We start from the raw sequence: 9,717 nt of genomic DNA, 5'->3' as shown, positions 1-9,717 counted from the left end.
ATAAAAAATAGTAATAGAATTGATGAGTTTAAACATAAATATAAAGGTATGTGTCAATCAAGATATATGCAAGAACAGGCTTAATGATTAATTAGATGGAACATTGTGGGTGTGGTGTATGAATGTTAACACTTTGTAATAATTCTTTAGTATATTACTTGTGTGGTGTAGAAGAGAATCATTTACTGCTTGCAAACCAAGGATGGTAAGATGATGTCATGGGGTAGGACTGGATAAGTCTGACTTCTTCCTACTCCATTCAAGCATGTACTAGGTATAAGCAAATTGATATTGGATTAGCATTTGTTGGATATGTGTAAAATTATGTGTGTTGATATATCAACTGTCTTTACATGCTTGAAAGAATAAATAAATAAATAGATTACTCAAAATGTTTTCACTTTGTCATTATGGGCTATTGAGTATAGGAAAAAATCACAACTCTGTCCATTTAAAATCAAACCTACAAAACAAGACAGTGAGCAAGAAGGCATCCGAATACTTTCTGAAGCCACTGCATATAGGTAATTTAACATTATCACTCATGTTTTTCTGTTCTAAAAGGCATTTAATATATTTAATGTGTAAAAGTTGACTTTTCATCTATAAATATATGTCATAATACATAAAGTTTGGTTCAGTATGTGTTTTAAAGGCCTATTGTGCAATGCTAATTTTCCAGGGGACAATAAAGATTTTTATGTATTTATAAAAAAGTATGATACAGGCACACACAGACACATATGCAAACATGCACTCAGTTAGGCACAGTCTGAGTATTGTTGCATAAAGCCACATCGCATACATGTTTAATGCTCAGATCTTAGTCAAGCATGTGAAAGTCTGTGCAAATGTATACAGAGTAGCTAGGTGAAGCTCCTTTACTGAAGGACTAATGCATCATGTATCTTGACATTAGACAAACTGTTCATTGATGCAGGGGGTCAGTAATAAACTTTAAACAAAGTTTATGTAACTAATCAAAAATGTTGTGAATATAATTTCCTTCTCAGTCAATGATGTTATAATGTCTTTCATGCTTTTTTGCCCCAGTTGCATACTATCTGAAACTCATCACTTCACACTTTTACCATCCAAATGATTGTAACCTACCTTTAGAACCACAGATATTTTTTGCAAGCAAAGAGATCAAGATTAATCATAATTTTAATTAGAATCCATATTTTGCTTAATTTTTGTGACAAAAATAATTTTGTAGTTTTCTGTCTGTTTTCTGTAATGGTAGATTTCTTATTTTAGAATGAAATTCTTAAAATTGTTCCGAACCCTTCCATATCAGTGTTTTGAAGTGTGTAACACCTTGTGTTTGAACATGCTCAGCACACTGTAGGTTAAGCTAAGTGGCCGTCTGGCACAAGCATCTTTGATTATCTTTATTTATTCCGCCTACCCACTGTTTCTCTGTGTGTTCTGTCTCTCGCTCTCTCTCTCACACACATACACTCTCCCCTCCTGCTAAAAAGCTATTTTTTTTGTGCTAACGAAAAGTATTGGGTTTCCTAACAGACACTTAAAAGAAGGTGATGGATTGAGGATAGATGGATGGAGGGAGGGGAGAAGGGACATGGGAAGGGGAAGAATTGCGAGGGAGGTGAGGTGTCAATAAGCACATCAACCTAATCCCTTTCAGACTGTGAGGTGTGCATATGCTGCTAATGTGTGCATCCATGCATGCACACCCTCAGCCACACACACATTTACTCACTCATAAATCTTTGGGCAAAGCACAAGAGCAAGTCTTTTGGTGCCAATAAGCTTAAAGATGGATTGCAGGAGATGTCTCCACCTTGACCGGTGTTGTGATAAATGCCTGAGGGTGCAAATGCATGCACTTCAATGTATTACATCAGTTGCAAACTGCAGGTTTGTGTAGATTAGTGCAGAACCACTGTTAGCAAATGTATTTTGTGTCGCTGAGAAGAAATCCATTGTGTGATATTTGCCATTTTCAACACATTTGTGGGAGGAAAAATATTATTTTAGGATAAACCATAACTACATACAAAGCAGTAAAATATGTTAATTAGCACTGACCTGTGCACTGTAGTTGATCAGCTGTTGTACAGTAGTTTATGTCCAGTGGTGGAAGAAGTTCTCAGATACCAAAGTGTAAAAAGTATTGTGTTACCAGTAAATGTCAGGCATTTGAAATGTTACTTAAGTAACAGTCCAAAGTATTAGAATCAAAACATACTTACAGTACTAAAAGTAAAAGTACTCATTATGCTGAATGGCACATTTAACATTAATGTTTGTTACATTATTGGATTATAACTATTGATGCATTATTGTGTGGATCACATTTAATGTTGCAGCTGGTGAAGAGAGCTAGTTTTAACGAGCTTATATGCTTATAACTTGAAATATTTTACATACTGCTGGGTAGTTTGTGAATTTTCCACTGAAGATCAGTAAAGTCTTATGAATATACTGTATTTTTTATATTAATTTGGTTGTGAACATTAACTAAAGTTAGAAAGTAAATCTAGTCTAGGAAAAAGTATGATATCTGCCTGTAAAATGCAGTGAAGTCAAAGTAGGAAGTAGCACAAAATGAAAATAAGTAGAGTACTTAAGTATAGATTTGAGGTATCTATACTTAAGTACAGTACTTGAATAAATGTATTTAGTTATCTTCCACCACTGTTTATGTCTTAAGCTTGATTCAGAGATGTGTCAGAATAATGTTAACGACACAAGTAACTAATATATAATGATTTAAAGACTTTGGACAAAGTCCAGAAGTTTAAAATGATCCCTTTTCACCATATATGTCAGTATTTCCTGAGCTTTTTCTCTTATACAATTATATAAAAATATATCTCTAGGTGAAACAGTTATTGGGTGTCTTGGGGATCATGAACCCTTGATCTCTCTTGCTCTTTTACCCTTTCTAAAAAAGCAGATAATCATTTGTTTCCCAATCACATTAGCATGCCACTAATGAGAGGGGTAAGTCAGCCATTAGAATATGATCCATAATTCATTGTTGACTCACGTTCATTACCCCAGACCCACTCTGATGAATGTTTAATAGGTCTGTGTATGTGTGTGTATGTGACTTTGCATCTCTGTTTGTCATCTGGGGTACAGAGCAGTGACAGGCTCCAATGGATTGTTTGTGCTGTTGGAAATTTACATAATGGACTGCATTACGTAACTTATGATGCAAGCAGCAACTTTAATTGGAAATATATGCAAGAGTGCATTACTGTTCATCTGTTAGGGCATGTGTCTCTTTCTTTCTCTCTCTCTGTCTCTCACTTTCTGCCTCTGTCTCTCTGGTGACTGAAGCAGACAGCTGTTATCAGTCGCTGACAGAATCCTCCCATCAGCCCCCTCCTTCTGCTGTCAATCAGACCACATTGCCACCAAGTCGCCATTTAAAGCCCTTTCGCCTCTGTTTACTCAAGAAATATGTGTGCTTGCATGTACATGAGTGAGTAATGGGAAAGCCCTGCCCTTGTACCTCTCTTCTCCTCTCCTCCCCTCTCCTTTCTTCAGAAAAAGACAAACACTGCAGGTTGATTAATACATAAGAATTCCCCAAACACCTTCATCAGGTTCCCTATACTGCAAAATTGCTCCCTCAATAAATAAATAGTTGTTAAAACCAGCTGGAACATCATTAACGTCCGGCTCTGAGCCAGTGGAAAGTTGCTTCAAGTCATGTGTGTTTGTGTGCATGCGTGTGCACATGTTTCTTTTGGCAACCTCCTAATGAGATGCCTGTGTTTCCCTCCATTAGTAGTTTATTAGATAGCATGGGTCGCTGAGGTTTGTAAAATACAGTAAGTTTAATTTAGCACATTTGGCATTACAGGGGCATAGGGGACTTAAGTGAATATCAAGGGCATGGACAACTGGCCTAGCTTGGGATGTAAATTAGTTTTGCCAGCAATAACAGGTAAGCTGTTATGCACAACTATCGTGCACTTCAACAAAGCATTTACTTATTAAACTGCCTTAGAGATGCTGATGACTGTGAATATACAGTAATTATGTGTAACCGGGATTTGAACCACCTGAAAAATGCTGATTAATTCTTTGCTACAGCTTTAAAGGTGGTAATCTGCTTTTCTTTTATTGTTGGCTGTGGTCATTGCAACGGTGCCGTACTTCCCAGAGATCATTTTGCAATAAAACAGGGTCACCAGCACTGAAATGTAGTTTTCTTTGCATATTCTGTCATGAAACAGATTTTGTGTAGGTGGTGGGCTGCTGTTGAAAATGTGCAAAATGACTCACTTTATTAGAACGAGAACAGTGCTCCAAGACAAAGACCTACCTGACACTGGATGTTTTAAACAGGAAATGCAACGAAGGCTTCAATTAACTGGGTAAAGGTTGTATCACTGTATTACTGAAGAAAAACAGCTGTTTTATTTATTTGAAAATTATTCATCTCACCATTTCATAAGCATATAACCTACAGTATGTTTATGTCACACACAGCTTTTATATATTGTGTCCTATCCATTTCATTCCTATGTCCTCGAGGAACTTCCGGGTCGACTGAGGACATAGGATGTTCCAAGTCTCTTATATTGGCTCTGAGAACCAAGGAGCGAGGATGATGCTGGAGGACACATGAAACCATCCTTTGCGGAAGTTTTTTGTGAACTGACATGACCCTTTATCAGAAATCATTTGGTGACTGGACGCTTCAGATGAAGGATACTGAGTAAAGGACGTCTCCTTGCATGTCTTCCTGGCATCTTGTGGACTAATACACAAGGAAAAGACACAAGTAAGGGAAACGATGCTTATAAGAGACTTGGGATGTATCCTTCAGCAAGTATTTCTTTGGGTAAAAGGAAGATACACAAATGTTTCTTTGTTCATTTGACTTTAAACAGACAGACACAAAACATCCTTTATAGCCAGCTGGTAAGTGACAGATAAACCCCCTTTCTCCACTGTTCATCTAACCTTTTCTGTCTGGGGCTATCAAAGGTCAATCCGTCAGGCCTGATTTACTGTGAAAGTATGGTGCTTTCTCTCTCTCTCGCTCTGTGACTTCCCCTCCCCTTTACATCAGCCTGTCTCTCTATCTTAAGCCTCTTTTAGACATGCACTGTCTGTAATTCATAAATGCTCTGTCAATTTAATATGCTGGTGTCAAGTTTAAAAAGGACACTGAGCCATTTTTTTCTGTTAAAGTCGCTCTGACACTTTGCTCTACTTAGGACCTGGAAACATTTCTGTAACATTTTCTACACATCTTAAATGAAGGCAAGGAAGTCATTGTTTGTAAAGGTATGTACAAAATTACAGTGCAGTTATCACCACTGGGGCTCAAGGGCAGTTTTACAGTGTTGTTTAGGTAGGTTGTCATGAAACTGGGTACAGATATCCACCAAGAGGTTGACATTTATAGTTTAGAATGTTTTAACAAATGTCCAGACAGCGATTTGATGGATTACCACAAACATCCATTTGCTCCTCAGGATGAACTGTAGTTAAAGGTTGGCGATCCCTTAACTTTTCATCTAAAACCATCATCATTATCTAATATGACCAAATACTTGCAAAACAACTCATTCCCATAAGCCTCAGCTTTACTTTGGTTTAATTAGAAAATGTTGGCATACTGTAACATGTTGTAGCAATGTGGTGGACATGGTAAACATTTTACCTGATACACATCAGCATACTGTCATTATGAGTATGCTAACAGGCCCCAATCACAAGAAACTAGGAAGTGAGGTGTTATTGTAAATTCTGTGTGTAGCTTTCGAAGATCAGAATAGATTCTCAAACTAGAGTTTTGATTGCTAGTTACACATTCACTGCTTTTCCAAAAATGTCTGGAAATTTGTTGAACGCTGAAATGAGACAATTCTTTCTGTGTTTATTCAGCTGTTACCTAGTCTTGCTTCCCAGATGTTAAACATTGCACAAGCATTTTCTTTATTCTGTCACGTGTGACTCAAGGAGTCATGGATCCACACCTTTTACATATGACACGACATATGAAAAGGCTTTATCAGATACAGCAGATGAACTCACATTAGAGATTCCACACCAGATAAGTGGCAAAAAGGGGTTTTCTTGTTTCTGAGCACACCTCCCCTCATTATTTCTTTGTAATTGTAATGCTTCTTTTATTCTCTTGATTATTCTTTTATTCTCATCCTTCCTCTTCTTTTTCTGTCAAGAAGAGGAATGATGGGTATGGTGCTGCTCGCTTTAAACAGCAGAGGTAAAAAGAAACTTTTATCACTGTAATAGTTACATTTATGAAGTGTGAGCTGGGTTGCCACTGTGGCACAAAAACACAGTTGACACATCATTTGCATTGCTAAAGAGAAGAATAATACTTGAGCTCAAACAAGTGCAAAGCTCATTCATGCACATAACTTTACAGTACACTCTGTCACACATGATGATTGACTAAGAAGGAAAAAGATGTGCAGCACATTGGACAGATGAAAAGTGACTATGGCAAGACATTTTTCAGGGTAAGAAAGAAAGAGATTGGGAACTGTGTCTTCTACTAAATAGAGATATGAGGCTTTTGGCTAGAAGGGCTGGGGACAGGGGCGCACCTAAAAGATTTTGGACGGAGTGGCAAGGCTGGGGCACAGCCACCCTTTGGCACTGCCCATGGCTGGGAAATGCACATTATTGTCAACCATGCTGATTAGACTACGGGGAGGACAGGAGCACTGTAAAGAATTCATATCGGTGTCAACATGCCCAGATCTGAACAACAACAGATGCTGCTATTATGAAAATGAGAAAGAGAGATGTCTGAGTGACCCTGAAAGAGCTAGTTAGTTGTGTGTGTGTGTGTTACAATTTCACTTTGCTTCCTGTATTTTGTTTTCGTTTATCCTGTCTCTCCCCACTGTTCTGTCACTGTAATCAGTCACCATGCCATTCACCTGTTGCTCATTATCTCCCGGTCCTGCCACATACTTGTACATTCTGTTTCCCATTGATTGGCTGCTGGTTCATTACTGATTTCAGACCCTGACATGCACACCTCGATCTTCGCCTAGTTCCTGCTGTTTGCTACCGGTCTTCTACGCTGTCTCACCCCAAGGTTTCTCCACATTTCCCGGTTTGTTTTCGATATGTTCTGCTCTAAGTATTTAGGTTTTGTTTGAGTACTCGCCGCCTCTGTGTGCTGTGCGCTACTTCTTTGTATACCTGCCGGCTACTACTCTGCTGGCTTGATTGCCATGATTACTGCTGCTCGCCTATCTACTCATCTGTCATCCTGGTCCTTTGATCCTCCTGGTTCCTGCTGCTGGCTTACTGCCTCCCCTGCCCATCCTCTGGTTCCTGTGTCCCTCCTGCCCATCCTATGGTTCCTGCATCCCTCTTGCCGGCTCAGCTGCCCGTCCTCTGGTTCCTCATCCTCCTGGTTCCGCTCCCTCCTGTTTCCTCCCCTTACCTGTCCTCGGTTGCCCTCTGCTCGTCCTGCTTGCCCGGAGCCTGCTTGTCTTCCTGCCATCAAGAATAACTTGTGTTTTGTCCATTAAACTCCTATGGTCTCTGTGTCTGCCTCTGGGGTTCACGCCACACGAACCGTAACAGTGTGTCAGTGACAGACGATTTGAGCTTTATGTTTGATCTCAATACTTTTTGCTATAAACAAATCTATAACAGTATATCAGTTTAAGTGACCAGGGAAAATTCAACAACCTCGTCTTGTGTTGATGGAAGGCTGTTTGCACTTCGGGAGCATGGAAGGAGGTTAGATGTAGTAAACTGAGGACAGGAATAAATTTGGCATAACTCATCCTTTGATGGCTTTGGCTCTCCATCTCTCAGTTGCACTGCCTTCTCTGATGTCATGCTTCTTTGCATCTCATCTGCATACATTCATGTCCCATTTGTCTTTTTTGACTGCACTCTCAGGTTCACAAGTGTCCTTGGGTTTTCTTCATTACATCATTTCATCACATTTCTCTCTCCTCCTCCCTCTTCTTCTTGTGTTTCTTCACATTTGTGAGATTGTTAGTGTAGGTCTGTCAATATTCATATAGTGTGGCCAAGGCCTCAGGAGCTTTAATTTCCTTAATTAACTCAGTGCCTCATTCTTTCCCATAATGTGTGTCTGTGAGAGGAACATTGTTTTATTTACACTCTATATGCATCAGCAGCGTCACATTAAAACGCTTTCCCTGGGCTTTACTGGGAAACCAGTGCTCACTTAGCACATTGATTCGTTAGCTGCATCTTTACATACCAAATCTGCTGCTTTTGTTTGTGCAGTAGTGTATTTTAATTTGGAGGCAGTTTCCTCTGTGGATGCGGCGTGAATGTGTGTGGGCGCACGTGCTATAGCGTGACTGTGTGTGTAATTGGCAGGAGCTAAGTGCTTTGAAGTTCATTATGCTGTGTGGTGTTTGGAGAGGACAATAAGAAAGTATTAGACTCTTGATAAGCCTTCCTGGGAACAAACAATAGCAACAATAGAGCACTTGTTGAGTCTTTTCCTCCCTCAAAGCCCCAACATAGAATTACATAAACATACACTCTGCACTTTTCTTTTCTTGTGGTATTTTAGGATACTGATTTTACGAGTGTTTGTTAATATGTGCATGTACAGGCACTCTAGATTTAACCCCTGTTATTCATTAAAAGAGGACACATGTCATTTTAACTGCAGGTATACTCTCTCCTTCCATATGAATTATTATCCCTTATGGGTTGATGTAAGTCTTTGAAAAAGCAATATTGCAGAAATAGTACATTACACCATTTAGGCTTGACGCATTTATGTTTAATCTATGAGACTGTTTAATGTAAGACTTGTCCCATAAATTATCATCAATACTTCTGTTCATTGTAATTATTATTATGAAGAATGTTTCTTGTCAGCAGTCTGCATTTGCCAGAACAATCTATGAGGCAGAAAAGAATAGTTTGTCATTTTACTTTACAGCCTGCTCTCCTGAGATTTTGCGAAGTGAGCACAGTGTCCTAAAATTGGCAGAGTTATAGAAGAAGAGTTTGTTTGTGGATGGTCACAAACATTTGCTTGCCTTCATTGAAACTTATTTTAAGCTCAAGTTAAGATGTTTCCTTTGCTGGGTGAAGTTTAAACTTTGTGTTTGATACATGAAAAAATGCACTCTATAATCAGTCTCTATGGACTGATGTTAATGTTTATTCTGGGCCCAGGAAACTCCACATATGAGAAACATTATGCCAGGAGTCTCCAACCTTTTTTTTTTTAAACTCTGAGAGCTGCTTTGAAAAAATGAAAGTGGCTGAGAGCTACTCATGTTTTATATTAGGCTGCTACATTACATTACTACATTTAATCACACACTGTATTGAAACTTTCAAACAGATCTCCAAACAAAACCAGCTGAGTAAGCTAAATGTTTTGTGTAACCAGTTATTGAATATTAATATCCAACACCTTTTGTATCAAAAACATCTGACCTCCTTTCACAAATCAAAACCTTATTTTATAGATTGCATATAGTATTGATCTTGTTTTTTGTAGTTTGGGCTCCTTGTCAACACACAATAATGGAGGCAATTAAGGTAGTCTACTTAAAATCCCTTGTTGCCCAACTGCCACAATTAGATTAAAAATCAATCATAATTCAGTCTTAACTTAACTCATCGAGATGTTAGACATTTTGTTACTTACACAGTCTGGTAATATCATGATCTTAGATGTCCACTGTAAATAAATGTCCACAAATCCGCTTAGAAAGGAAAGGA

The sequence above is a fragment of the Monopterus albus genome, unplaced genomic scaffold (assembly GCF_001952655.1).
Source record: "Monopterus albus unplaced genomic scaffold, M_albus_1.0 scaffold172.1, whole genome shotgun sequence".
Classification (NCBI taxonomy): domain Eukaryota; kingdom Metazoa; phylum Chordata; class Actinopteri; order Synbranchiformes; family Synbranchidae; genus Monopterus; species Monopterus albus.
Note: the sequence above shows the minus strand (reverse complement) of the source record.